The following is a 27,649-nucleotide window of genomic DNA, read 5'->3' on the forward strand; positions in this document are numbered from 1 at the left end:
AAGGTCCAACAGGGCCTATCACTGTGACCTGGTTGATATCTACAGCCCTGTCTCTGGGCTCAGTTCTCAGCCCCTTCTGGGCTAGCTTTAAGTCCATCCCTGCCCGCATATGGAGGAGTGCCCCAGAGTTTTCTCCCTGGAGGCTCTTTTTCCTTATCAGTTCTTCTCAGCCCAGAGAACCAGCCAAGTTACTCCTTCAAGTTCAGTCCCCTACCCGGGGTAACAAAGGTCAACAAATGTTTGGCCCTCTGCAGGGTGTTCAGCCCCATCCTAGAGCCCTTTAAATTCCAGCCCTCTGCTTGGGCTTCTACATGAAACTTGTCTCTTCTCAAGGTTTTGGCCACTCTGCCAGTGGCCAGACCTGGGCCCGCCCACTACTCTGTGTCCCAACATAGGGACCCGACAAATAGCAGCCCCATGCTGCTTCCTTTAACTCCATTGCTGCTGCTATTCCCTAGGCCCCTTCCCACAGAGCCCTTTCCTCTTCACCCTTACCTCATGGTTCTCTTTCTGTTCCCTGCCTACACACAGTTTCTCCTAGGCCTCCTTGCCTGGAGAGTCCTCTTTGCCTGGAGAGTTTCACAACCTTACACTCCTTTCTCATGCTTCTGGTTCCAGCCAGCAACTGACCTACTCAGCCCCTGCAGTTCCTTTTAACTGAGCCTAATTCACTGTGATTGGCTGTTTCCCTGCAGCCTTTCTAGGCAGGCCTGGAGGACTCATCTTGACTGCTCCTTTTCCTGGGGTGGGGTGTGGCAAGACGGCAAGGCCTCCAGCAGGAGGCCTCAAAGCACCTAGTACAGCCTGTCACAGGACCAAACCATGGCTTTTTTCTTTGAATGGAAGGGTGCAAACTTGGCCACTATCATTGTAAATTAGCAATATAGAAGATATTTTCATAGAAATAATTAATAAGTCATTAATATACACATAGTAACTACTATAGCAAGGTATTAAGTTATAGATTAGTAGTATTAATGCTACCTGGAAGTACTTAAAAATCAACTGAGTTATCAAATTAAATTCAGCTTTTATATTAAATTGACCACCTGTATTCCACACAGTAACTATATAAAAAAATCACCATCTTGTTGCTCTAGTCTTTGGTAAGGGTTCCTAATTTCCTTTCTTTATTTTACAAGTGGTTTCTCAGGCCCCAGCTGATCTCTTATTTACCACGATCCCAGTGAATCTGAATGGGACTACACCTGCTGGTACAGAACTAAGCCGAGCTTATGATACTGTTGTTGCTGGTGGTAGAAATCCATACAGTATTACTGGCGACTCAGAAGAATTGACTCAAATCAAGGTTGGATTTGCTTTCCCTTCGATTGTTTAAATACATTCCTGATTGGCATCTTTACTGCATGGTTAGATTTTGTGTTTGTGCTGATCTCATGTTTTGGGCAACCAAAATGTTTTCCATATTGCAAAAAGCTCAGTCTCAGCATAACAAAATAGAACAAATGAAAAGGGTTCTGAGCTCACTCCATAACACTGCTACACTAATACACCACGATGGAGGAGGATCATGAGGGGAGGGGCTGCTCTCCATGTTCACACAAGCCCCTAAACCTTCCACATTCTACCCCACAGTATACTAATACTTGCCTCTATGGAAATCGACTGTATTTTACCGTTAGTGAAGAACTACTTGAAAATTTTCTTAACTGCATGTACAGGGATGGCGACATTAAAACAAATCAACTGGAAGAGGTCTAACTAACCAAGAGCTAGAAACTGGGAGCATAATTCTCATTTGTGCCTTTGAAAAAATCTCCCTCCAATTTATAAAGTTCACTTTGGGTTGATTGATTATATTAATGCCACTACATATTTTTAAATGCAACTGGTTCTGTTCTTTAAATTAATGTTTTTATGACTGTAACCCTGCCCAGTCTTTGAGATGCTGATTTAATACTTGAATTATTTAAGGGAAAGATGTTTCAGTTCTCAAAAAGAGGGTGCAAAAATCTAAGCCTTCTTATCTAAAAATGTCTTTGTTTTCTTTTCTTTACAGACAACAAAGTATTTAATTTTGAGGCTGACCCAAAAGGTCTGAGCTGATAATTGAATCAAGATTTATTGTCGACAAGGGAAGAAAGCATCTCTGAATCAATATTATCGATAGCCCTGAAAAGACAGTATGCTCTGACCCTCAGTTTTCTGCATGAAGAGATGAGACACACTGCTTTTTTCTTACCATACTCTTTTCCTTAGTAGTTTATGAAGTGTAACTGCCATAAATTTCCTACAGGAAAAAAGAGCTAATTGTGATGATGTGAATGCTTCCACTGGGACCAGAACTTAAAACCAATAACTCATTTTATATAGAAATAGATTAATTTCTGAATAGATTAAATTCTGAATATAGAATAATTTCTATATTGTTAATTTAGAGCACACCAGCCTCAGCTTGTTCATACAAACACATGGATTGACTCCACAATTTATTTTATTTATTATTATTAATTGTATTACCACAGCAAACAAAGATGGTCCCTTCCCCAAGCTGCTTGCTATCTAAGTAAAAAATGCCCATTTGTCAAAGTGTTGGCATGCTGGGGTTCACTCACTTTTGATTGCGATAAACTACTCCAGTCACTGTACTTTATTCACTTTTTTGGGGTAGGGGGAGGTAGATTTAACTCTAGGATGACCTACAGGCTCAGATTTGGCTTACAGTTGAGGGAATGAGAATAGGACCCTCTGTCCAGCCTTAATGTACACTTGAGATTATTAAAATAAGGGCTGGATTGACCTTGAGTAAGAACTCTTACCAAATCTTGAAAAAATGTTTGGGATTGGTTAGAGTGAGAATGAAAGCTCAGTAACCTATTAAAAAAACAATCAAACTTTGTCATGTCACCTAGATTGCTCTCATCTGCATATAGGTATCCATGCCTTTAGTGTTGCCTACACTGGTTCTATTTTACACCCTTAGAAAGAAAGGTTGTCTTCATTGTTGCTTCACAGCCTGTGCAGCCATTGATGAGAGCTAACCAGAATTCCAACCCATCTACAAAGCACTGGCCACAGATGAGGATGCAGTAAATCATGACAGATTGACAGTACACAGCCTTATTTTTCCCTTTGCTTATAATATGCTACAGAAAGGGACCAAACTATTAAGCTGTAAGCAAACTATAAGGAAGACAAATTGCAGAGCATTATGGAAGCAGAGAGTAAACATGAGTTTCTAGCAAAGGTGAAATATACTTTAATATACTGTAGCGGGGTGGTTACCCGCTCCTGCCCTTCAGGGTGGAAAACAGCCCAGGAGAGGGCTGTGGCTGGGGCAAGAAGCCTGGGCTGATTAGGGAAGGTAGGCTCAGCTGTGGCCAGGTCCCAATCAGGCTCAGCTGGCCCCTATAAAGGCAGTGAGACAGGAGTCCAGTCAGTCTCCCTTTGCTTGTAGAGGGAGAAGGGCCTGGCTGCAGGGAGCTGACACAGGGTACCTGAGGGGAGCAGGGCTGGGGAAAGGCAAAGGAGCTGGGGAGCTCCAGCCTGGAAAGCCCCAGGCTGAGGCCTAGCATAAGGCCAAGAGGTACTGGGGGTTGCAGAGGGCAGCCCAGGGGTAGGCAAAGGCAGCAGGTCCAAACCCTCCTTGCCTGTGATGAGTAGGCTGATACTGCAGTCTGCCCCAGGGCGTGGGGGCTAGACAATGACTGGCAGTAGCCATGTACTGAGGCGAGGTGGGAATAGTGGGTAGGGGTTCCCCGGGGATGGGAGACCCTGAGAGAAAGGGATTACTGCTAGGGGGCAGCACCCCAGCTAACAGGGCACAGGGTCTGGGAGGGACACGGGGGCCAAGCGGTAGTGGGACACCGGCCTGCAGAGGGTGCTCTGGAGGCTAGAGAGCTAATTCCCAGAACAGACCAGCAGGAGGTGCAGCAGGGGTGAGTCCGTACCCTTACAATACACATATATACACACACATGTACACACACACGTGCATGGACATGTGTTGGTTGAGACTACTTTCTCTTCTATAGTGGCAATATCATAAATGACTGCAATGAGGAGTCATTACATTTCATGGGAGTGCAGGTTAAGGCGGTGGGTAGGTAAGAGAGAGAACCGTACACAGGACCGAAAACTTTTGTGACTTCTTTATCCAGGCTCTGTTTCAATAGGTTGCAGTGTTTAGCTTCATTGCCCCCAGGATTGGAAAAAGACACACCTGTGCCAAATGTGTCCAAAAAAAGAACACAATGTTTAAAATACTTTTAGTTTTTGGCACTCTTGCTCCTAGCACAATATGGTATTTCTACCATAATGTATTCTTGAAAAGGTTCAAGCAGCATTTGGGAATGTTTCCATTTAAAACAGTAAAGCAAATGAACGAAGCCGAGTAGATCTTGTTAGGAATACAATACTGTACAGTAGAACGTAGCATTCCTGAAACCAGATACAACAATCCACATACTTCCTTACTGTGGTGATTAAGAGTTCAGCCACTTTAATCCCTTTGATTGTAGGACACTAGTGCAAATGATGTCTTCATTGTCTGTTTGGTTTCCTTATTCATGACTACTGAAGGCGGGATCTTTCTCAGGCTTTGTCTACACAGGCAATTGAATGACAAAACTTTGTTAAACACCCTCCCCCTCCCCCCCGAAAGACAAAAATTTTGCCGTGACAAGTGCCAATGTGAATGGTTTCACAAATGCTGATCATTGGGGGTGGAAGTTTTTTGTTGGCAGGAGAGCCGACAAACAGAGGCTACACTACATGACTTTTAGCAGCACGGCTGTGGCGACACAGCCATGTCACTAAAAGCTGTGTAGTGTAGACAAAGCCTCAGTGTGAATCCAGCAACTGGTATTGTTATCAGGACTTTGATGCAGGGTATCATGTAATGAAACAGCCAATGATTGAACTGAATTTTCCTTATTTAGAGACAAATCTGAAGATCCAGTTGAGGTGTGTTTGGTGCAGGACCTGATGGGAGGGATAAGGGCAAAGCTGGCTGTTATCTTTATGCTGACTGCCCATTGGTGCCTCTGCCCATTTCATAGATCAGAACTTTGTTAAGACCATCAAATTCCCATCCTCTGCAAGGATTTTCCTGTGCTTGTCAATGCTAGCAACAGATCACTCCTCTCTTCAGGCCCCAGAATGTATCAGACAGCTCTCCTGGCGGTCATTACTCTTGGCGGTCACTGAGAGATCTTGCAGTTCATCTGTGCTTTACATTCACTGTTCATCCTTAGTGTCCCCTTGCTCACTACTCATGACCTCTGAATCAGCTGGTGCTCATGATCTATACTCTTCTGTTCCTTGTGGTACTGACAAGCATGTCTTTCCATGACCAGATGCATCCTGCAATACATCCTGCAATACATGACCAGATGCATCCTGCAATACATCCTGCAATACAACCCCCAAAAGATCCAGAGTCACAAATCTAAGATTCATCATCAGTGCCCAGAATTCTGACCAAATACCTAGAATATGCCAAGGTGTTTGAGAAACATAAGGTGGACACTACCCTCCTCACTGCAGTTATGATTGCCCAATCAAGTTTCAGTCAGGAAAGGACGTCCCTTTTCATCTTATCTGGCATTTACACCTTATCTGAACCCGCACTGCAAGCCCTCAAGGAGTACCTGGAGGAAAATCTGTGGAAGGGGTTCATCAATCCCTTAACTTCCCCAGTAAGAGCACATATCTTCTTCCTGGGTAAGAAGGAGGGCTCCCTATAGCCTTATGTGGATTATCAATCCCTCAACAAGATCATAGTCCACAATCCATAGCCCCTTCCTCTCATAAATGAACTCCTGGAATAGCTCCATTTGCCTTTGGTCTTCACTAAGATGGACTTGCATGGAACATACAACCTGGTCAGAATCTAGCAGGGAGATGAATGGAAGATGACATTTCAAACCAGATACAGCCATTTTGAATACTTGGTCATCCCATTTGGTCTATGCTATGCCCCCACCCCCAATACCTTCCAGTATGTTATGAACCACATTTTCAGAGAAATCCTTGATCAATATGTGATCATCTACTTAGATGATATTCTCATTTTTTTCCAGAGATTCAAGAACTCCATGACCACCATGTGTGCATTCTTCTTTATTGTCTTTGCAAAAGTCAACTTTATGCAAAATCTGAGAAATCCAAATGTTACAAGGATACCGTGGAGTTTCTGGGCTATGTCATCTCCTGGCAGGACACTCCAGGGATCCCCGTAAGGTTAAAGGCATTACTGAGTGGAAGGTGTCCTCAAATATATATGGGATGCAATGGTTTCTTGGTTCATAAACTTCTACTGGTGATTCATTCAAGGATTATCTAACCTGGTAGCTCCTATAACAGGGATAGTAAATAGGTGGAACATGGACCAAATCTGGACCACCAGAAGTTTTTGAACAGACCGTGAAATCTTTTTATTTATTTATTTATTATTATCATTATTGTTATTTTTGTATTATTTTCTGTGGAGTCTGGACCTTGACTATATCTTGACCAATAAATTTGGACTTTGACAAAAATAATTGATTACCTCTGTCCTATAACATCCCTTCTAAAAAAGGGGGCTAAATTTACTTGGTCCACTGATTTTTTGGACTGCTTGAAAAAGTCATTTATTTCTGCCCCCATTTGACCCATCTGGACCTCACAATAAGCTTCATAGTCGAGACTGACAACTTGGACTTCACAATAGGCATGGTCCTCTCACAATTTACTGACCCTCACCAGTTGTTTCATCCCTGTGCCTTTTTCTCTCTGAAACAGAGTCTCACTGAGATAAATTATGATGTGTGCGACAAGAAACTCCTGGCCATCAGGGCCAACTTCAAGGAATGGCGGCAACATGATGACTCAACAATGTCAGATTCACTGGGCCCTTCTCCTCTCCTTATTTGACTTTACAGTTACATACTGTCTGGGGACTAAGAATAGGAAGGCGAATGACTTTTCCCAGAAAGATAAGTACTGCAAAGTGGAGCTGGAAGCTCTAACCACCATCCTTAAACCCTCCCACTTTGTCTGCAGGACCATCACTGGTCACCTGATGACCACCATCCGTTCCTTGCTTCCAACCCACCCATTTGCAGCCCAATCTGCCAAACTCTAAGAACCATCACTGCTTCCTTAGATTCAATGTTTCATCTTCAACAAGATCTCCTTTATCACAGGGATCATCTCTACGTCCTGATGGCAGATCCCTTATTCAAGTGCAAAGGTTTGCCATGGTGGGAAATTTTTGCCAATGAAAAACCTGGAACCTGATCCATAGGTATTTCTGGTGTCCAACCTACAAACTGATGTTAAAAACTATGTTAAGTCATGCAACCTCTGCATCCATATGAAGAAACCATGAGCCAAGTCTGTGGGCTTCCTTCAGCCTCTCCCTACACCTCCCTGTCCTTAGTCCACCCTTTCAGAGGTCTTTATTGCTGAGTTTCTGCACTCTCAGGGGCATTTAGTTATCCTGACCATAGTGGACATCCTGACCAAGATGGCCTATTTTATTCCCTGATGCACTGTTCTGTCTGCCCTTGAAACCATGCAAGTCTTCCTGGAGCGTGTACCATGGCATGCCAACATGTATCATTTGAGACTGAGGTTCCCCAGTTCATTTCTTTGTCCTGTCAGGAATTTCTTCGCCTTCTCACCACCAACCACCCCATCTTGACAGCAGACAGAGGGCCAGTCTGAAAGAGTCAATCAGACCACAGAGCAGTATCTCTTCTGTTTTTTGAATTGCATCAGGATGATAGGCTTCTTCTGCTGTGTTTGGCAGAGTTTGGATGAAACAACTTAACCCCGCTACAACTTCACAGACCTCCAATTCCATCTGAACCTGCCTCAAGTCTCTTCCATCCTGGCAGGCATGGACCTGGTCTGACACCTCCAACAAACACATCAGGAACTCAAAGAGCATTTACTTGCCACTAAAGAATGTATTTGTTATACTGACCAAAAGCAAAACGTCATCCCTATTCTTGCAGCAGGGGCTAATGTCTGGCTGCAGACTCAAAACCTGAGACTGGACTGCTCAAGCCTGATCACCAGTACCTGAGTCCTTTTCAGATCATTGAACAAATAAACCCAGCGGCCTTTGAGCTTCAACTCCCAGAATCCCTCAAGATTCACACTGTCTTTCATGCTTCTCTCCTCAAACCACATTTGTTGACAACTCCTTCCCTGACATGGAAGACCCACCTCCAACCCCAGTAATTGTCCACAGACAGGAGGAATATGAAGTGCATCAAGTCCTAAGCTCCTGACAGATTGGGGAAAGTTCCAGGATCTTATGGACTGAATGTATATGAGCCAGAAGAGTGGTCCTGGGAACCAGAAAAATATGTTCATGCTCTTGATCTCCTGTGGGAATTTCACCAAAAACACCTTGAAAAGTCAGACAAGAAAGAGTAGAGGGCAGGCCTGGGTTCCCCTACCAGCCACTGAGTGAGTGGCCCAGCCAGGGCAGTGGAGTTGAGGACTGAGTAGGACGGTGTGGAAGACTGTGATAGTACTCTTAAAGGGGAGGAATCTTGTGACTTGGCCAGAGGGCTAAGCCATGAAGATGAGGTGCAGCAGCTCCAGAGGTGCAAGAGAGTGGTCGGAGACTAAGAGAGCAAGACGATGGGTCGAGGAACTGCAGGAAGAGGTTGTCAGGCCCAAAGAGCTAATCACTGGAGTGGCCAAGAGGAGGTGCCATCTGCTGTGGTTAGAAGTCCCCATGACAGGGTTATATTATAGATTATTTGCCTGAAGTGGTAAAGAAACACAGCTAAATTGTTGAGGGTGAGTTGAGGCAATTTACATGCAATGTATTTAATCAACCCCAAATATATATAATGGAATGAGAGTTTTTGTAAATATGACTCTCAGCAGATTCAGTGAGCCAAATTCTTTAGAATTCAATAGAGATACAGGGATGTGGGGGGGATGTATAAGGTTAAGTAACCACACAAACAGGTAAATCATTAGAGTGTCAGTTCTGGGTGGCTGAGTAGTCTATTGTGTGGTCTCACAATTGTAGTTTCCCCTGCAATTGTGGGTTCATATCACATCACTCATTTTTTCCAGCTTTTAAGAGCTCAGAAAACATCATGGTGGGTATAAGAACATTGAAAAATGAAGTCAGAATAGATTTTGCCCCATTAAATTGAGTCTTGGTAATTCAGAATTCCATGTAAGTTTGAACATTATACGTATATGAGTGGCTAATGATCACAATGAACAGTCACGATCATCTTCTTTCTTTTTTTTTGTTTAAGTAAACTCTTTAACAATCTAAGAGTTTCCTCACATAAGATAACGGATTTTGCATTAGTGCTAAGAGCAGGACTTCAAGATCAGCTAATTTAACAACATACAATGGGTATGTTCTGTATCTTAGGAAACTCAGTATTATATGCCCTTTGATAATAGTATACTGATGACAGTCATATAAGTAAAGTACCATTTGGAAGAGATGTTTTAATATTTAAAGTACAGCTGCCAGGGACCTGATCCTGCTTTCCTTGGGCATCTGGGACTTCCTTTGATATTAATGGTGGTTTTAGGTTTGCAAGAGATACAGAATGGGCCATCAATTAATTTTCATAAATATTCAGCTTGTCTAGTAAAATAGAAGTTCATACCAATCCAGTTGCAAATCTCAACGTCTTGGAGGAAAACACAACACAGCAGAACTTTCTCTCATCAGTAAATAGGCCTCAATGTTTTCTGATGCCATCTCTTTGGATACAGTTAACATGACTGTAAATAAAAGCAACATATTAAGATGCAAATAGAAACATCAACTATGCATTTTCAGCGCGACAGACAGTGTTTTGTCTTGGACCAAGTAAATTTAATACTTTTCAATTTGTCTTTATAAAACAGATTAGGTGGTTTGCAAAAAAAAAAAATCATTTAGGATATTGAGGTTCATGTTTGGCTAGAAATTAAAGACCAAAAGAAGTCAATATTAATACTGAAACAGCTTTTCTTTATTAAAGCTTGGCCACTTTGCTGTTTCAGAAGTTGAGTACACCATATACAAGACACTAATCTCCCTCATGAGAGTGAGACTATCCAGCACTGACTAATTCTGATACTATAATGTATTTGAAAAATAGCATTTGAGATGGAGAGACTCCAAAAGCATATGTTTTATAAAACCTATGAGCCATATCACAACCCTTTTTGTGAAGTTAGGGCGGCTTTTTTATTCTTTATGCATCAAATGTGGGCGGCAGGCAGCATAGGCCGGGGAAGGCTGTGTTTCCCCAGACCGCCTGGTGTGGCTCTGCCTATGGTCCACCCCCAGACCCCTCCTGCCTCTTTCAGTTCCCTTCCGGCTCTTCTGTGGTGGAGAGGCTGGGGCAGGCAGGCTGGGGCCGGTGCACACAAGGCCCTGAGCTGGGGGTGCTGGGGCTGAGGCCACACTGAGCCACCCCGCCATCTGCCCGGTGCTGAGACTGCGTCACCCACCCAGCACCCTGGGGCTGGGGGCGCTCAGGCCAAGCCACCCACCTGGTGTTCCAGGGCTGGGACTGGGGGCACTCTGGCCATGCTGCCAGCCCAGCGTTGAGGCTAGGGGCACTCCAGCTGTGTTGCCCGCCCAGCACTGGGCCTGGGGGCGTCCGGCCATGCCGCCCGCCCAGTGATGGGGCTGGGGGTACTCCGGCCACACTGCCCATCTGGCGCTCAGGGGCTGGGGGTACTCTGGCCACGCTGCCCACCCTGGCCACGCTGCCCACCCAGAGCTGGGGCTGCTTCAGTCGCGCCACTCACCTGCCCAGCACTGGGGCTAGGGGCGTCAGGGGGGGTAGCAGGCACAGGGGTGTGTACTCCAGGTTCTGGCAGGGGAGAGGAATGTAAGGGGAGGTGCGTGGTCTTGGGCAGAGGGGGAGGGGACAGGGGCTCGCCTCCCCCAGTGGTATGTTCACCCTGTGCCCATGGCATCAACTCTCACCTTTTGCGTTACTTGGGTCATCTCTTTCTCTTACTTGTTCATTTTCCTTGTAGCTTCTCCCCATTAATATCTTTCTGGGTGTTTCACTTCCAAAGGTACCAGCGTCGACGCCAGATCTTTCAAAGCTTTCTTTCTTCACTTCTGCAGCACCAAGGCCCCCATTCAGTGCTGTCCTGAACTGAGGCCTAGAACTCTGCTTTGGTAAGTAACGTAAGCAGCTACCTAACTTTAAACAGTGGGACTTTTTGAGTGCTTGAAATTAGGTAAATGCTAAAGAAGATCCAAGACACCAATCCATCAAAGCACTTAATTATGTACATAACTTTCTGTACAGGAGCAATCTCACTGATTTCACTAACACATTTGTGCTTTGCTGAATTGGGCTCTAGAACAATTTGGATGGAACAATTCAGATGAAACGTCAAGATTCTTCAAACTGCTTTGCACTGGCAGACTGCTGTATCCATATGGAGCAAGAACAGGACTTGCTACATAATCATTAATTAAACTCCCTTTTTCTAAACAAGCATTTACTGCTAAAATTTCCCCTGCCATCATACCCAGAGGTTTTAAACTAAATTACTGTTATATTCTTTCTTTGATTTTACCATCTAAAATATTCTCTGTGCAAACCACATGCTAAAATTGATTTTTTTCCTAATTGAATTTTCATAGTGCACATCAAACCAGCATTTAAAATAAGAGGAAATCATAGGCCGCACTTCTCAGATATCTAGGACAGTTAAAATTACCACTGTTAAAATAGTAACAGAATATGATAATGTACTTCACTGGCATATTGTTAACTTTGAAAAAATCAGGCACCAGCAGTGTTGCTTTTCAGCTTTTGGACTTTGAAAAGCCCAAACTACCCGTTGCAGCTGGAGGCCGGAGAAAATGGAAATTCTCATATTGCCTTCTTACACTTTGTTAGATAATATGGATGACCCTCAGGTATGCAACATAGATTTTTTCTGCTGGCACAGGCAAGTCACTGTTGAATCTTTAGGTCTATACACTGGAAAAGCAATGGACTGGCTATAAATACAAATGTTAATGGGAATATGTATGTAACCGAACATGAAGAAAATCACATGGTACATGAGTTGTCATCCATCTCTGCACACTATGACAGTGATAAATATCCAAACGGTGGCCTCAAACTTCATAATTCACAGTCTGTGTGATATTCTGCCCATGTGTTCTTCAAATGTGATCATTCAACCTTGCCATATATATATGTGCCCTTCGAGAGTAATTCACTCAAATAAAGCACAAGTAACTGAGCTCTATTTTGGTGGAGTACAATAGAGTTGGGGAGTCGAAATCTAACCCATGCAAAATGGAGCCAGACTACGGGGTGTCTGTATAGCCTCAACCTACCTTTCACTTTACAGCTACTGCTTTAGGCAATGAGCTGGAATAGTAGTTGCAGCTCCTCTGTGCTAGTTGGATGGAGTGTCAAGGCCACTGGATCTCTGTAAATACTGTTCCCTAGACTCTCTCCTGGTGTGGAGCCAACTTTCCATAGCAGACAACTTTCCATAGCAGGTCTCCATGCTAGACAAAGGTCTAGCATGGAGACCTTTTCTATGGTGTATAGGGGTTGGAAAGGTACCAGTGTGTATATCTCCTCCTTATGCAGGGCTTAAATGGTGAAGAGGGCGTCTGCAACTGGGGTAAATTTAATTTTTTATGGTCATCTATAGACTAAAAGTGTCCTTTGCCACACAAGGAGAAGAATGCCTGTCTCATTATCTGAAACTGGGTAGACTGCTAATCAGGGACACGTGTACCTGAATCACATCCAATGTTTGTCTGAAACATTAGGGACAAAATGGCCAATTAAGGACCAAATCTTGGGAGTTGCAAGGTGTATACTAGCCCTTTATTCCTGTGGTTTTCTCTTTTGTGTGGCCTTTTCGGTTCACAGACAAAAAGATACAGGAGTGCAGGTATGAAGAGATGTATTTTTGGGAAAGGCAGAACATCAGTAGATCAACGGTTTGTGCTTTTACTCTCTTAAACACAACTCTTTTACTTGGCTTGCAAGTGAAACTCAGACGATAGAATTTCACTCTGATACTATAACTAAATCAAATCAGTGACATTTTTTGTAGAAGGATATGTAACTATTTTATTAAAAAAATCTTGACTCCTATTCAATTTTCCTTTTAAAGTTAAATGATTTTGCTTAATGTCCTTTATTATTAATCACACTGAAGTCAATAGGTGTTTTGCCTGCAGTTTGTCTGTGTAAGAACTGTAGAGCTTCAAGACTGGACCTAGGGATTTAATGCATATTTTTATAAAAAGGAAATCAGTTATTTCCAGGAATTAAAACAGCAATTTATTGCCATTAGACAAACTTGTTTGAGGTATTGTAATGCGTCCAATTTGTTATTCCTATTGCCCAGACATTTCTGTATCCGTTCTTGAATCATTTCCAATCTCTGCAGATGTCGACACAGTTCTGTCAAGAGATCCAGACCCTTCTGAAACTGTTGAAGTAAGTGGGTAAGATGCATCTAAGACTTGTTCTTTTCAATGAATGGAGCTTCACAGTGGGCCACCAGGTGCCTCGTCTTCATCCCATTCTCTGTAGAAGGCTATAGATAAATGCGAGAGAATCTAGGTCCTGGTGGAAATCAGGGGAAGACTTTGTGAAGGTGATTAGCCTATTAGCCTAATCAAATTATATTTGAATGTGATAGTCTAAACTGGGTTCTTGAATACAAATTTCATTTAAATACCAACATTACGGTATTCACTCATCGCTGTGGAACACAATAGCATGCTTGTGTTGCGTCAGATACATTGTTCCAAGAGAATGGCTATTTTACTCTCATGTGGGCATGTTTTTTCACATACTTATAGGGATCTGCCATGTGCAGCTCACAGAAGGATTGTACCAGTAGGAACCCATGCCAGAGCCACACTTTGTAAATATAAACTAATCTTCCAAGCTGATTGTCATAGGTTTGTTCCCCACTTTGAACTTTAGCGTCCAAAAGATGGGAACCTGCATGGATCCTTCTAAGCTTAAATCCTAGCTTAGATCTGGTAACACTGCCACCAGCCAAAAATATAGTGTTTTGGCATACTCTCTGTTCCCCCAAACCTTTCCCGGGGGGAACCCAGATCCAAACTCCTGGGATCTTAACACAAAGGGAAATAAACCATTCCCCCTCCCAGACTTTCCCTCCCTTGGTCGTCAGGGAAAATTTCTTTGATTCAAGCTCCTTGAATCTAAAACAAAGAGGGATTCACCTTCCCCCCTCCTCTCTTCCCCCCACCTATCCCTGGTGAGTCAGACTAATCCCCTGGGGTCTCAAACAAGGGAAACATCAAACAGGTTCTTAAAAAGAAAAGCTTTTAATTAAAGAAAAAAAGAAAAGGTAAAATTTAGCTCTGTAAAATCTGGATGGAAGTTTACAGGGTACAGCTTATGAAACTAGAGAGCTAGCATCAGTGCAAATACAGCAAAGAGGTAAAATATTGTTCCAGCAAACACATATTTGCAAATACAGAAATTAATCAAAAGACTAATCCGCTTTTCTAATACTCACTATACTGAATAGAAGAGAATATTTCAGGAAGCTTGGAGAGCCTGGATATACGTCTGGCCCCTCTTAGATCCAAAGAGAGAACATCCCCCAAAACAAAGAACACAAACAAAAGCTTCCCTCCACCGAGGTTTGAAAGTATCTTGTCCCCTGATTGGTCCTCTGGTCAGGTGTTTGCCAGGTTCACTGAGCTTGTTAACCCTTACAGGTAAAAGAGACCTTAACCCTTAACTATCTGTTTATGACACTGATACATTTCTTAACCTTTTGAAAGAAACTTCACCAATCCTGGACAAATTAAAAAGATGTCCTCTGAAAATGTGTCTGATGGTTTCAGTTGCTAACCTCTTCTTTTTCCCTTAACCTACTCAGCTCAGCATTGAATTGTGCTGCTCTCAAGGTTCTCTGATACTCATTCAGTTGTTACATTCCCATTCAGACAGATTCCCAGACAAATGGAAAAAAATATAAAAGGTCATGTATTAAAAAACAAATAAACAAGAAAATAGCAGAATCCATGACTCCTGTGGCAGCAATGATAAAAACACAGGGTTATCCACAAGTTTGGAACATTACACAGGCTTCTTCCTTGTTAGTTTAATTCCAGACTGTAGTCCCTCCCCCTCCACCATATGTGAAGCCTTTCACAAAATGACACCATATTTGTCAAACTTCCTTGAAATATACTGGCTATCCCTTCCAGGTGTTCTGGCTTCTGAAGATCCAAGACCAGATAAAAGTGACCAAAATATTTTATATTCCGAGCTGCCATCTGAAACTCTGTGTTTTTCTGGCTTCACCAACTTTCTCTTTGAGGTTAAAGATTTTCTTTTTAATCACACCCACCATTCATCTGTATTATTTTGCCTGATTTTATAATAATGGTAACTTTGGATGGTCACATGTAAAGATGCTTGATAAACATGTTTTGTTTTATTTTATGAGCTATTAAAAGCTAGTGAAAATCACTCATCCACTGAGCATTATTCCCACCACACTACATGGAATGCGAATTCCCAAAGATGGGCCATGGCCTTTCATCTTATCTTCATCAACTTAAAACCCTGCAGGTGGAACCCACACACCTCCTGGGTGTAGTGTTCAGTCCCATCTAGTGGCACCGAGACCACTTAGAGAGAGATTAATGAGTTTGCTCTACAGCATTAGTTAACAGTCAGTTGGCTTTTAGCTCATGCCATAAAGGCTCATGCACTAAGCTCCAGAGGTCCCAGGTTCAATCCTGCCCAGTGATGACCGGAGTCTGTCGGCCTTACACAGGCACCAAAAAGACAAGATTCATGTGCATGAAGTAACAATGGCTGCCTTCACAAACAACATGGTGAATCAACACATTCATGAACACCAAGGACCAGATTGTGCTGCTGTAATCCACCTGAAATCAATGAGGTTGAACCACTGTAAATGAAAACAGTACATAGCCTGAAATAAGGAGTATTATAAATACATAGGACACATCCCACCTATCCAAGTGTCTGCACAGAGTGAAATTTTCCCCGTACCTCTTGACCTTCATGAATAGTAAATGAAATTTCCATGGAGGTTGAGCAGTAGCCAATTACCTTCCTAGCTCAGATGACCGTGACAGTATGTGTAACAGCTAGATTTTGATTTTATTATGTCTAACTAATTGATGTGCAGTGGTCACATCCAAGCTGCCTCAGCTGGGAGCTGAAGGAATTCAGAATGTGCTGAGCATTGAACCCCAAGTACCAATATGTTTAAATTCTATCATTTGATTGTTCTTGTAGTTTTAACCTGCAGGTGATTGCAAATACAAAACTAGTGACAGAGTAAAAATGTGGCCTCATACATAATGTAATTACACCCCTCTGCTCTCCAGACAAGAAACCTTTTTATAGTTATCACTGGAGTGAAATAACACAGGTTTTCCCTACTGCATGTGACTTGCTGCACATAGCCAGGGCCACCCTAATTCTCTCATGTGGTGGAGATCTGGGGAACAGATTTTTCTTCCACTGGCATTTAATTCCAAACAGTAGAGTGAACAAATAGGAAACAGATTTTCTCCTTATTAATAAAGCCAGGACATCAGTGCTGTAAGACAACAATTTATACACCTAAAATGTTTTATCAAAAATGAATGTAATCATATGAAAATGGCTTGGAAACCTACATCTGAGGATTTAACAGAATTCAGAAAATCTTTTTGATGTTTGGAAGTGGATGACTACACAGGCTTAGTTTACATGATCTGTTTTCATATGATTCATTTAGGCTTGCAGTATGTTCTGTCCAAAGAGTGCAGTTTAAAGAGGCACAGGGAAAAAAACATTCATGTCCATTTTAACTATTGTGTTTTTCAGTTTACTGCATTGCTCAGCTAACACAACCACATACTTTTTATTGGATTCAGATAATGGTGTGATTTACAAAACCTCTGAACCAATTCTGGATTATGAAACAGACTGTAAAGTAAGACTACAAAGAGATCTGTAAAAAAATCCTCTAAATTTATGTGCAGAAAATGCTGATTTTAAGAAGATGATTTCTTTAGAAAGAAATTACAAATTTGATATTGATTTTAAAGACATTTTGCTTAAAAATCTAGGGCATGATTAACACTATGAGCACAACAAAAGGTGGGAAAAGGGAAAAAGGATTAGAAGACAGTAGTGGTGAACCCTCAGAAGGAGTTTACCCCAGCAAATAATTTCTGTGTAGTGTCCTTTCCAAATATGTGATTTACCTTGGCAGAGTGTCAGAATGGCTTTTAATAACTAAATCCTAAATTTAGCCTACCCTGTTCTCTTTCTAAACCAGTTCAAACTTATAAACATCCTATGCACATACACCCCTCAAAATTAAGGGTCGGATTTTCAAAGACCCCTAAGGAAGGGAGTCACCCAATGACCATTGAAAGTCAATGAGGATCGGGCACCTAAACTTCCATAGGCACTTCTAAAAATCTAATCCTAAAACAAGAAGAGTTTGATTTAAATAGCCATTGAATATATGTAAGACTTTCCATGGGCATTAACTATAACCCCAAGATATCAACCCTACCTTCAAACAAACAGGCCTTAGCTTCCTTAACCATCTCAACCTTCAAGTCAATGGTATTTAGGCTCCCTAATGGTTAAACCTAAGTCACTCAGGTACTTTTGAAGATTTTACTGTGTAGTCTTACCTGAAAACACAATATCTATTTAAGCACAATGGGGGTCACAAGACGTTGTAATTGATTCAGGTGCTCAGTGTTGTGGTACACCAGGGGACTCAGTAGCATGCCAGGTGTGTCATGACTCAGAAGAAAGCGCTGAAGATGTTTCAGCTGCTAAACCTATTGGCACTAACCATGGGGGATCCTAATAAACACCCGCACACAGCTAAAGGAAAGGGATATTAATGAGGCTGACAGAAAGGAGAGGTTGCTGATACCTTAGATACTGTGGCTTAAGCTATTAGATTTCAAGTTGTGACATAGCATTTCCTGAATTTGCCCCCGCAGAGCACCCCATAGGACCTGAGCCCCGCTCCAGTCTATTCCTCTCCGAAAGCCAAATAGTTGATTTGCAAGCTTCTTGGCCAGGATCTGTCATGGTGTGTCTTGCTGGGGCCCCCTCTTCATTGTTTCCGTGATGCTGCAACAGCACTTCCTGCACAGCTCCTACTAGTGGGCTGTTCTAGCTGTACAGGCAGCTAGACTAAAAGCTTTCCCATTGGTCCCTGAATGTATATAGTAGTTCTTTAAAAGGACAATAGCCTTTTTATTGGGTCTGATGGCTGGTCACAGACCACTGACCACACTAATCCCCAGGGGATATGGCACTCTGTAATAGCCTTTTTCATGATCCTGAGCTAGCCACTGGCTCTGTGTCCCAGAGAGGTCACTTCAGGCCCCTCTCTGCTGCTTCATAGAATCATAGAATATTAGGGTTGGAAGAGACCTCAAGAGGTCATCTAGTCCAACCCCCTGCTCAAAGCAGGACCAACACCAACTAAATCATCCCAGCCAGGGCTTTCTCAAGCCAGGCCTTAAAAACCTCTAAGGATGAAGATTCCACCACCTCCCTAGGTAACCCATTCCAGTGTTTCACTACCCTCCTAGTGAAATAGTGTTTCCGAATATCCAACCTAGACCTCCCCCACTGCAACTTGAAACCATTGCTTCTTCTTCTGTCATCTGCCACCACTGAGAACAGCCAAGCTCCATCCTCTTTGGAACCCCCCTTCAGGTAGTTGAAGGCTGCTATCAAATCCTCCCTCACCCTTCTCTTCTGCAGACTAAATAACCCCAGTTCCCTCAGCCTCTCCTCGTAAGTCATGTGCCCCAGACCCCTGATCATTTTTGTTGCCCTCCACTGGACTTTCTCCAATTTGTCCACATCCCTTCTGTAGTGGGGGGACCAAAACTGGACAAAATACTCCAGATATGGCCTCACCAGTGCCAAATAGAGGGAAATAATCATTTCCCTTGATCTGCTGACAATGCTCCTACTAATACAGCCCAATATGCTGTTGGCCTTCTTGGCAACAAGGGCACCCTGTTTACTCATATCCAGCTTCTCATCCACTGTAATCTCCAGGTCCTTTTCTGCAGAACTGCTGCTTAGCCAGTCAAGAACTGCACAGACCTTTAGCCATCTGCAACGTACAGCGCTCATACCCTGATGTACAGGTGGTGCCTTAGGTTTTGCTCCCTTTGCCAGCTTCCTGCTCTACCTGCAGCTCCTCTGCTTCTCTATAGCCTGCTTCACTGCTCTGCTCCCAGAGCACTGTACAACTCCTCTAGCCATAATTCAATTTCTCTGCTCTGCTCTCAGATAGCCATACCAACTGCCTAGCCCATCCTGCTCTGGCCACTGGCTATTCAGAGATCATTTCCTGGGTGAAGTTCCTTCAAAGAGTTTCCATGCCTTCCCTGTATTGGCCAAGGGAGGGGGATGCACCTGTGTCTCAACCCAGGATAGTCGATGGGGAGGGGATTGATGAAATTAGTAGCTCGTGGCTTAGTCACAATGTGTTCATAAAACATGAGTATGTGGAGATGGATTATGTAGGAATATACTACAAGGAATCACATATCTATACAACTTGTAGGATAGGATTTTGTACAATCCTGTAGAGCCATCTGTTGCCACACTTTCACAGGAGGAGTAGTACTTCACTATACAAATAGTCCCATGGCTGGTCTAGTGAATAGTACAGTAGATTGGTATTTAGGCAACCTGGGTTCTAGTCTCAGGTCTGCTGTTGTTTGTCCTGGGGCAAGTCTCTGTGCCTTGGTTTCCCCATCTGTAGAACAAGGATAATGCTGTTGGCCTCCTTCGCAGTCTAGGAATAAAGAGTGCACTACTATTCATGAATTAAGATGCTCTTCAACATAAGAAAGGGTGGGAGAAGTAAGCTCAACAAGATTACTTTTCACAAGGGGCCTGATTCTGCAACCCTTGCACCGAGTAGCACTCACTCATGCATGTATTCCCATTGATACACTCAGACACTGTGGTGATGGGAACAGCAGAAGAACAGACCTGAACTCAGTGGAGCAGCTGGCATAAGCAAGTACTACTGACACTGAGTAAGTTTATAGAATTAGGCTCATTGTTTCTAAGTACAAATCTTGCTTCTCTTACGTACTTTACCATTTCCACATTGTTGTTGCTGCCGCCAAAGACAGGGAAAAAATAACTCCCAGATCATGTATTGGGACCAATTCCATGAACATCCAGAATGTAAACAATGAGGCCCCTGTCTTTGTGAGAGTATTTACTACGTCTTCCAGTTGGGTATAAACAAATTCTGACCATGTAGCAAGTGTACTAATCTCACTGGCTATGCCCATGTTGGGTAATGATTGATTTTTTTTTCTTTATGATAAGACATTTTATAAGTCAGGAACATTTTTAAAAGTATAAACAAGAGTTAATAATAAAATAGTCACTAAAACCAGAAACATATTGGACGTGACATTTCAAGTGCTGCTCACTCTTCTGAGGGCTTTTCTACACTGTGAAGTTATCGACAAAACTTTTGTCTTTCACGGGTACTTAAAAAAGCCCTCCCATGAAAGACAAAAGTTTTGCGGATGCAAGGGGCAGTGTGAACCCGACTTTGTTGGTAGGAGCGTTCTCCTTCCAACAAAGCTAATGCCGCTCATGGGGCTGAAAGTATTTTGTGTGACACATGGGGCTGAAAGTATTTTGTGTGACACAGCCTTGTCGCTAAAAGCTGTGTGGTATAGAGAAGCCCTGAGAGAGAGAGAGAGACTGACTATTTTTCCTTTCAGTCTGAAGAACATTTCCTAGTAGATGAAACATAACTGCAACTGTTTTCAGTATTTCAGAAACATTTCTTTTCAGAGTATTCTGGTTTTGCCTTCAACACAGCATCTCTTTAGTTTCCTGCTCTGAGAACATGAGATTATATCTGGTTTCAAATGATTGCATTTTAAAGTGTTTAGATTAATAAAATACTGAAATTATTTGCTTTTCTCTTTTGCTTAATTGAATAGGCCAGACTTTGATTTCAGTAACATTGATGTAAATCTGAGGCTACTTTCATTCCAGTCATGCAGCTGAGATCAGAATCTGGCACAAAGTCTATTTTGGGGAAATCCTGGAAGAGATTGTGTTTGTGACCATTTGGAACAGAGACAGCTGTTGCCTTTAGGAAGTGAAACTGATCTTTTATTTCTGTAACCCGCACTACACTTTTCAATCCAATGTTTCTTTAGGATCTACTGTCCTTACTTTTATTGTCCAAAAGTAATATGCCAGGGTCTCCAAGGAACATTTTGGAAAATATGCCTGTTGGGAGAATGGTGCTCAGATTGACTGCAGTTGATCGAGATGTAGGGGACAAAGTCCATTATGAATTTTTGGACATTTATAAATGAAGGTAATAAGGAAATGGGTACTAAAACTCGTAAACTGGGGCTGTAATTTGGGAATTCAGGCCCTGAACCTGCTTTCCTTCTGCACTCAAAACTCCCAGTGATTTCAGTGGGACAAGTAGATGTAAAAAAACTACCCTATTAAGTCCTTTCTGCATATTAGACAAGTCTCTTGGCAACATGTGAAGAGCCAAAATACAATGCAAAGTGTTTTATAAGTAAGCAGAATGCTATTGCATCTACAAAAATACAACAGATGATAAATGACAAATATATTCTGTGAGAGAGACATCTTGAATGTGACACCTTGCATGCATGAATTCAAATGTAGTAGAATTTTAGATGCTCAGCCTTTTTCATAAGTAGTAGTGAGTGTGATCGCAACAGGACTACTTGCATGAATAAGGGTTGGAGGATCAGGCCCTTAAGGCCAAATTCTGCTTTCATTTGCACTTGGTGCAACCTTGATGCACGTTAGCCAGAAAATGTCGCCCTGATTTTTTGAAACAATTAACAGATTTAAGTCCAGACAGGACCATTCGGATCATCTAGTCTGACCTCTGCATAACATTGGCCAAACAAGGCACCTGGAATAGAGATGGTGGACCAGATTCTGATCTCTGCCACATAGCATGATTTTTTAGAAATGCTGAACATCTTCAGCTTCAAGTCAGCATGAACTGCAGGCGCTCAATACTTCTGAAAATCAGTACCTTGGCCTTCATGAAAAATTACTGTAGATTTGACTAATGGCTGGCCAATGTAATTAACCATTCATTGTTAACTGCAATATAAGGATTTCTTTTATCTTGCATACTTAAACATCATTTAACCTTGTTTACTTAAGAAGGAGTATACAACGCAGTCCTGGTTATTTTGGAAAAAACAGTTAGGCCGCTTAGGCTGAAATTTAATTTTATTGGTTGAATGGTAATACATATACAGTATTTTATAGACATATAAAAGAAAGGTATTGTACAATTTGTTCTGAAGTTTGTAGTTTACACACAAGGGATTATGACAGAATCAAAGCATGTTTTTTTAATTTTACTGAAATGTTTCAGAGGATATATTTTACTGAGTGTCTGACAGCATATTACCCATAAGCCACATTGTAAAATGAGTTATATTATTAATATATTATTGAACAGCCTTCTAATACTAGATCTGGAAAATCAACATTCCCAAAGCGGTGATTCAGAACAAACATTGTAAGACTCAGAAGTCAGCAGAGTATCATACATTACCCTGATGCTTTTATGATACAGATGCAAGAATTTTGGTTACACTGGACCAGATCTTCAGCTGGCATAAATCGATATAGCTTGATTGACTTTGATTTACACCAGCTGAGAATCTGGTCCACAGTATTTTTGCAAGACAATTCCTTTTTCCTCCCCCCTCCAAAGAGGGAAGCTCAAGGCATGAGCAGATTCTCTGATTCAAAATGTTCACCTTCCATGCCTATATGGATAGAAAACACTTTAACACAGATTTAAATTAATATTACATTAATTTACCTGCACTAAGCACAGCCCCTCCAAAATTCTCCACGAATAGCGTGAAGTGGACTTAGAGCAGCTGGAGAATGCCAGCAGAGAAACACCTTTGTACAGGGGAAGTCCTCACTGATGTAATGCTTACAGAGGCGACAGTTGCCTCATGCATCAATCATGTCCCTTTTCTCTCTCTCTCTTCTGTCATAAGAAGGGAAGCTGCATGTCAGGAGTGTGAAGGGACAAGGAGGGATGTGACAGGGTGGAGCTGCACCATACCTGATCCTCCATTGATATAAGATCCTTGATGGAGAACCTTATGCCAGTGGCATAAATTAGAGCTGCTCCTTTCAGCTCTAATGTACACTGGGACCAAGTAGCTCAGAGTCAGAGAGATGCAACTGGCAGCCCCTCCTCTTGCTGTGAGAATCTAACTCTAGGAGTTCATTACCAAAATGCACACACTTTTGAATATTAAGGAAAATATCCTTGAAGTAACAATAGCACACTGAATTAAGTGTTGATTACTAAACATGATAGAGTTGTCAGTAGCAAGTTTCATTTCAGTTATTCATTATATTACTGAAATAGTAAGGAAGTTACCTCAAATTAAAAATAGTATTGGTTATTTTTATTAATAATGCTATCATAAGAACATAAGAATGGCCATACTGGGTCAGACCAAAGATACATCTAGCCCAGTATCCACTGTTCCCCTGACAGCGCCAGGATTTGGAAATTAGAATAACAATCTTGTACAGGACAGTGGCCAATGCCAGGTTCCCCAGAGGGAATGAACAGAACAGATAATCATCAAGTGATCCATTCCCTGTCACTCATTCCTAGCTTCTGGCAAACAGAGGCTAAGGACATCATCCCTGACCATCCTGGCTAATAGCCAATGATGTACCTATCCTTCATGAATGTATCTAGTTATTTTTGAAGCCTGTTATAGTCTTGGCCTTCACAACATCCTCTGGCGAGGAGTTCCACAGGTTGACTGTGAGTTGTGTGAAGAAATACTTGCTTTTGTTTGTTTTAAACCTGCTGCCTATTAATTTCATTTGGTGACCCTTAGTTTTTGTGTTATGAGAAGGAGTAAATAACAGTTCCTTATTTACTTTCTCCACACCAGTCATGATTTTATATACCTCAATCATATCCCCCCTTAGTCATCTCTTTTCCATGCTGAAAAGTCCCAGTCTTATTAATCTCTCCTCATACCCCATTCCATACCCCTAATCAGATGTTAATTTACTCTTATCAAGCACTGTTCACCTGAAAGGGTCCCAAATAGTAAATATGCACCATGAAGCAAATACACCTGTCTCTAGAATTGAGGATGCCTTTGGCAGCTAACCAGTACCCTGCAAAACAGACTCTGTGTGGGGATTTTAGCTAAGGGTACCAAGGCTAGTCGTGTTCTTGCAGAAAGTCCTATGAGATCATTAGTAGCCATAGGAATCACACAGGACTTCAGATTTTTACATTTCACTCGAAGAACTCAACACAGACGCTACCCAGTAAAAAAGACTCTCATTGACTGCAATTGACTTTGGAACAGGATATGATGCTTATACTTAATTGAGTCTTCCCTTCAAACGAGTATTTATAGCAATTCCTCCACCTCTGCCCCCACAGTCCTTCAGATTCTGCATTTCTTAACGGCTCTGTTTCAGTTGCCTCAACATGCCTTGTAAAATCAGCACTGTCATGTTTTTTCATGTTTGGCCTTCTAGATACCACTGAGATTGCAATTTCGTACCCTCTGGACTATGAAGACCCTGCTGTTCCTCACAGGTGGGTATTGGAAGTCAGAGCTTGTGACAGTGACAGAATGCATTCTTCTACAGTAGCAGTACCTCTCATTTTACAGGATGTAAATGATAACCCTCCTCAGTGGGCTCAGGACCTTTAAGTGTAACCAAATCCAAAATAGCTTTAGGAATGTTAGTCTCACATTAGCATTGCACTGAATGTAACTTTTTTTGTATACAATGGAAAATTAACATGACTAAATCACTTAGAGGGTTGCTATCAAAATATATGGAGCCTTTCATATGTACTACATATGCACTCAGATCTGAGGCAAGCTAATATTGTCCACAATTCTCTACCACTATTTCAGTGTCTTTCACTGTGTGAAATAAATTGATTGTTTCAGCCCAATTCCTAGTTGGCTGTTGTCCATACAGTTCCTAAATCGGCATCACCATTGATAAGCATGTCAAGGACTGAGTGGACACAGAGAATTATCTCCACTCTAAGTCCTCGAGTTCTTCCAGATCAGGGTTGATATACAATAATAGGAAATCTTGCACCAGTGCTGGCTATGGTGTAGACACATACAAGACTACATTCTTCATTCTGGTCTATGCAGGATTTTTCATAAGCACAAGAATTAACTTAAAAATAAATCATTCAAAGGCACAAAGGGCAGAAAGACACTCAGTTGTGATTGAAAAGTCAGTGGGAGTTGGGTGCCTAATGCCTATGTGTTTCTAAAACCTCATCTGTAATGGACACATTCTATCTAAATATGTTTCGAGAGGGCAGCCCGGCAAGGCATGAGGTTATTCTGTGCAGAGCTGAATCCTCTCAATCCCAACTAATTTCACTGGGAATTGAGGATGCTTCTGCAACTTGCAGGAGAGCTCAGCACCTTGCAGGACTCAGTCCCTGATACTGCCATCACTCTGGTTTCTGGGCACCATATACAAAATGTAAAGGTAACAGTTCAGCCTTCCTCTTATCTTAAGCCAAGGACTCAAATAAATGCCTTCTTAGCTGTTTTCCAGGGGGAAATTGCCAGATAAATATGTTACTATATCTTACTGCATATATAAATATGTTAACATGATGCACCAGTTTGAACTGCCACCTCTGATTCTCCTCATGTCCTTGTCACATGTGACACTGAACTTCCTGAAAGAGTTCCCCTTGGAGCCCTTCTGGTGTGACCCTAACATGTGGAGATAGAGACAGAACAGGCCCTGATAACATTTTAACCTATGATTTAATGCTCAATGAGTTTTCCAGTGAAACATTTACTCTAACTACTAATGAAATTTAAAGCAAGTCTTTCTGTCATATCACTGGATTTATGATGACATTTAGTCACAGATAAATAAAGCGTGTACTATTTATCTTTTGCTTGTGAGAATACTTGTGGTTCTATTTGGGTTGGTGGTGTAAGGGGCTGAGGAGGAGGAAGGATTGGCAAGGATGTAGATATTCTATACCTAGAGTATTGGCTTGGTAGAGTAGGAACATCCTGAGTATTACCTTTCCCCTACAGCATCTGCTAAAGTTCAGGGGCCAGCAGTGGGGAATGAACCTGCTTCATACTTTAAAAGAACATGGTCATTCCTTGGCATGCTGCTCCAATAACCATGCAGGAATTCTCCCTGCCTGTCTCCCTGCAGACAGAATGCCTCCACCTGTACCTGGGTGGTGCTCCTGTGAACAACTCCTCCCAAATACCACAATCACCTTTGACTTTATCCAAGTCTACAATGATCAGCAATGCATTTTGTACTAATTCTGGTATTTAGGGTAAGCAGCTTCCTTGCTGTGTGGCAGTGGTTATAATTCTTCTAAAAATAACAATATATGAAAGTAGTGTATTCAGTGGAAATGAGAACTTGTATAAAATTCATTGTTCATCATGAATTCCTCTATTCACTTAGCTATCACACTTACTTCTATAGGAGTTCTATGTGTAGTTTGACATTGTACAAATATCAGCTGTTGAGCCATTTGGGACAAACCCAACATTCCTTATGTATTTTAAAACTCCCTTTGTAGTCGATTGCTTTCCACGGGTGTATATACCATAATTAGTTTCCAACCATACTGTTACCTTAGAATGGTCATAGATCACTCTGAACAAGCAAACGTACAGGACAATAATTGCTCAGTCTATGTTGCTTTCAGCATTGGGCAAGCACCATGGTCTAGTCTGTCCCTGCAAACGACAGTAACTGCAATGTTTTTAAGGGAGTACAAAGTCATTTGCTTGTGTGTGTGAGGGGAGCATCAAAAACTGGACAAACGTTCTTTTAACCCTTTCCTACTCAAAGGAAACATAAGAGGATAATCTAATTCCAATTCAATTTCATAGGGAAGAAAAATTCACTCCTACGCAGGAAACTCATATTCCAGCTTTCAGCCTAAAGCAAAATGTCATGGCCAAGTTATAAAATACTTTAAAAAATGGGGTTTATATAATGAAAGTGCTGACAGACCTTTAATTATATCCATGAGTGTGGCTATACAGCACATACATTTTGATTTCCACTTTGATTCTTGAGGTCTGAAGCAATTTTAATTTACTGTGAAGTGAAATCTTCCAGAATATAAGAGTGGGACACTTTATTTCAATATTTAAAATACTGAATTACATGCTACTTCTTTTCTAAATATCCGTAACATCTGCACTGATTCCAAATGAATCCATTAAAGAAAATGCATTCTTACGGTTGTGGAACACAAGTGTAATATACTAATGCACTCCTTGAAGACTATTATTTTTTGCAGAATCTATTTCTTCTACTTTTTATAGGCCTGAGCAATACCTATGGTTTAAGTTGCCTCATGCTTTTATTGATTATAATTTTGCCAAACTTTCACTGTTCAAGCTGAAATTTACCAAGTTAGGTGTCTGCCTCAGGCTGAATATTTTTGAAAAGTTACATCAAATGTGGTTCAATTATTTCTAAGAATGTGGGCATAACACTTTGCTAATGTCAAAAACAAATCTTCCCATTATTTGGTTGACAGA

The 27,649-nt window shown here is 41.8% G+C and overlaps 1 long non-coding RNA gene across 1 annotated transcript; it reads left to right on the forward strand.

The window, feature by feature from the left end:
- Positions 1–10,928: 10,928 nt before the first annotated feature.
- Positions 10,929–20,012, forward strand: LOC123375460. The gene is made up of 3 exons (XR_006581461.1): positions 10,929–11,128; positions 13,387–13,436; positions 19,976–20,012. It is a non-coding gene; the product is annotated as an uncharacterized LOC123375460 (long non-coding RNA).
- The last annotated feature ends 7,637 nt before the right edge of the window (positions 20,013–27,649 follow it).

The sequence above is a fragment of the Mauremys mutica genome, chromosome 1, assembly GCF_020497125.1.
Source record: "Mauremys mutica isolate MM-2020 ecotype Southern chromosome 1, ASM2049712v1, whole genome shotgun sequence".
Classification (NCBI taxonomy): Eukaryota; Metazoa; Chordata; order Testudines; family Geoemydidae; genus Mauremys; species Mauremys mutica.